Raw genomic sequence first — 3,531 nt, 5'->3', positions numbered from 1 at the left:
GTATAATAAGGTATTATTATAACTAACAATGCCTACAAATCAGACAAGTTAGAATAGACAATTTCCTACAAATACATAAAAAACTCACTCAAGGACTGTAAAAAATCTAAATAATGCTGATACAGGTAAAATATTTTGAACCTTTCCAATAAGAAAAAACAGAGCAAGATGGCTTCACTAGTGAATTCATCAAATATTTAAAGACTAAATAACAGCTCTTCAAAAATTTTCTTCAGATACAGAGGAAGAGGGAGAAAATCTCAACACACTGTGGAGAAAAAAAAAAGCCTTAGAACCTGAGGTGCATTTGTTTGTCTGTGACTAAGCTGGACCATGAAGAGGCACCTGATAAATACCTAACACTAGATCACAGATAACAGGAGCCTCTAGAAAATCACTGAACATAATGAATCTTCTCTCCACATTCAATTTTTGGAACTGAACTTGGTATATTAAAAAAAATGAAATGTTCTCTTGTTATTCCTGCATTCAATTAATGCTTTCAGTTATTCTTATAACCTCCGAAATAGATGCAGAGAAGCTTACTGCAGGGCCAAAGCAACCTTAGTGACAGCACCAGAAAGAGCACAGCAATACAGAAAAGATGGAAACTTAATCTTCATTTTTCTCATATCTCAGATGCTAGGGCTTTTTCCCCAGTCTTACCTGCAGAATGTCCACTGTTGACCCCTGCAAACGATGCTCCAGATCTGAGATGAGATCTCTCACCAACTGGCTCTGCTGGACCAGCTCATGCTCAGAGTCTGTCAGGTTTCTTAGAATAAATCCCTCCTCACTCTTCAGCTTTTGCAGTTCCTTCAGCTCCTCATATTCCAGGACTGCTCTCAGTTTTTGAAACTCTGCCTGGACATTTTGGGTCTCATTTTGTACTTGATTCTTCAGGAATGAGAAAAAGAGAGAGATGTATTCAGACTATCAGACAGAGACTAAGAGCCAGAAAAAAAAAGAAATCTAACTGGAAAGATCCCACAGGGAAGTGAGATAGAAGGAGAAAAGCAATTCTTGAAGAAGCTGACTTTGCCTATTATTTTCTCTCCAACACATTTCAAAATAATGTCCTCAAGTCTGTATTACTGAGGCCAATCCTGAGCCAAAAAATTCCCCTGGGTGTGACTCAGCCTTCACACATTGTCTAGGACATTTGTGCCTCCCTGCATTACACCTGACCTCTCCCATTACCCTCTGCTAAAAGTTGAACACTGAGAACAGAACCATGAGTCATTGTCAGATGTCTCCCTGAGAAGAGTCAAAGCCTAAAACACGTGACAAGAATGGAATCTGAAATTCACTAGTCATCCTCACCAGAGAGTCCCTCCATATGAATACCTCCCTTCCAGTATCTGTGTTCATTTGTGATGTGTTCACTTTTCAGCACCAACCCTATCAGGGAAAGAATGAAGAAAAGGACTAGTCAAGTGACTCAACTGTCAGTGAACAAAGAGGAAGGCAGCTCCCTGATAGCTGTCTAACTCGCTCAGGAAGTGTCTCTTCCTACATTCAGGTAGCAATCTCTCCCCGGACTTTAACTTCCATCTTCTTAACTTCTTGCTGCTCCTCTCTCAGCCTCTCCAGAGCTGCCTGGAGTTTCTTCTGTGAGAAAAGAAACACACCAGAATCAAGCTATGGGCTTTCTCCGCCTCACTGTAGAGAGTAAATGGGGGAGAAATGAGGCTGATTTCCAAAGAGAATAGACTTTACAGAAACTTTGGGAACAACGATTAGAATCTGTGACCTGGAAGAAATTCTGAGGTGGGGAATGTGTTCTTTAAGACTGAAGAGATGGAAGTCACCATTCTCTTGCTGAGTGAAGACTGGTTCTCTTTGTTTTGGAAGAAACCTTATCCAGCAGCCAAGAAACAACTTACACCTCAATTCACCAGTGTCCTAGTTACCCCTCCTGTTCAAAGGGATAATGAGAACTCCTATTTGGCAGAAGATCTCCACCTATTAACACAAGGTACATGAGTGCCTACTTCTGGCTAAGAGTCTGTACATAGGGTTATTACTTTGTAATTGGATGAATGCACAGAAATGTCCCTCAGACTTCAGAAGGTGGGTACAAGAAGAAAAGAGATCACAGCCTCAGGTTCATGGTAATCAGGTAATTAAAGTCCAGTGCAAAGTAGAAATTTCCCCTGCCCTGTCTTTCTTACATTCTGGTCTCTTACCTGGTACTTCTAGGCAACCTCCTCCATGAGGAAAGTGTGGTGACCATGATGCTCCTGGGACTGCTTGCAGAGCTAGCAAATGACCTCCCCATCCTCCTCACAGAAGAGCAGGAGTTTCTCTCCATGGCGCACACACAGAGATTTCTCTTTTATTCAACCTCTGGGCTCACTTTGACCTCTTGGATCCTCTCCACTACATTGGCCAAATGTAGATTAGGCCTCAGATTTCCAGGCTGGTAACTCATTTTGCACACAGAACAGCTGCTCTACCCCTCTTGGTCAGTCATAGACTGCTTGTTGTTTGCAGTGATGCAGGCTTGGCAGAAGGTGTGGCCACAGCCAAGGCTCAGGGGTTCTGTCAGAAGATCCAGGCAAATGGGGCAGGTTGCCTCCTCCTGTAGGTTCACAAAGATTCCTGAAGCCATGGCAGCTGCTCCCCTGCTCCTACCTGTCCTGACTTCTGAGGGTTCTCTTGCTCACAGATCCCTGCCTGATTGGGAGGATTAAAAGGGGGCAGAATAAGAAAGGTAGAAATACATGAGATGAATTACTTACAAAGTAAGCACAGGCCAAGATCAATTTATTAAAGAACAAAAAAGAAAAGGAGGATAAATAAAGAAAGAGCTTCTTGACCTGGTAAAGTAACTTTTCATAATAATTCTAAACACTTTACTTCTCGTTCATGTCACGTGACAAATTCCATCTATCCTTGTCTGTGTAATGATTGTTATTTTCCATTCCTTTACTAAACCAAAAATAGTGGCCTTTTGTTACCTAGATCCTTGTGTGACCCACAATCTATCCTGCTTTTACTCCTCCATGCTAAAAACACATGCCCAATGTACAAAGTCCCAAACCACTTATGCTTTTGGGCTTTTATATCTGTTCTTCTCTCAGCATGGTATGTCAGTATGACTTACTCTTTTTTTTTATTCAAATATAGTTGATTTACAATTTTGTGTAGGTTTAAAGTGTACAGCAAAATGATTCAATTACATGTATATACATACATATATATATATTCTTTTTTAGATTCTTTCCCATCAGAGGTTATTACAAAGTATTGAGTATAGATCCCTATGCTATACAGTAAGTCCTTGTATTTGCCTATTTTATATATAGTAGCATGTATATGTTAATCCCAAACTCCTAATTTATCTCCCCCCCACCCCTTTTGGTAACCACAAGTTTGTTTTCTATGTCTGTGAGTCTATTTCTATTTTGTAAATAAGTTCATTTGTGTTATTTTTTGTCTTCCACATATAAATGATATCATAAGATATTTGTATTTCTCTTTCTGACTTACTTCACTGAATATGATAATCTCTATGTCCATCCCTGT

The 3,531-nt window shown here is 40.2% G+C and overlaps 1 pseudogene; it reads right to left on the bottom strand.

Moving 5' to 3' along the window:
- Positions 1–642: 642 nt before the first annotated feature.
- LOC130832009 (tripartite motif-containing protein 5-like) lies at positions 643–2,614 on the bottom strand (annotated as a pseudogene).
- Between the last annotated feature and the right edge of the window lie 917 nt (positions 2,615–3,531).

This window comes from Hippopotamus amphibius, chromosome 11, assembly GCF_030028045.1.
Source record: "Hippopotamus amphibius kiboko isolate mHipAmp2 chromosome 11, mHipAmp2.hap2, whole genome shotgun sequence".
In the NCBI taxonomy this organism is placed as follows: Eukaryota; Metazoa; Chordata; class Mammalia; order Artiodactyla; family Hippopotamidae; genus Hippopotamus; species Hippopotamus amphibius.
This window is presented reverse-complemented; position numbering and strand designations above follow the sequence as displayed.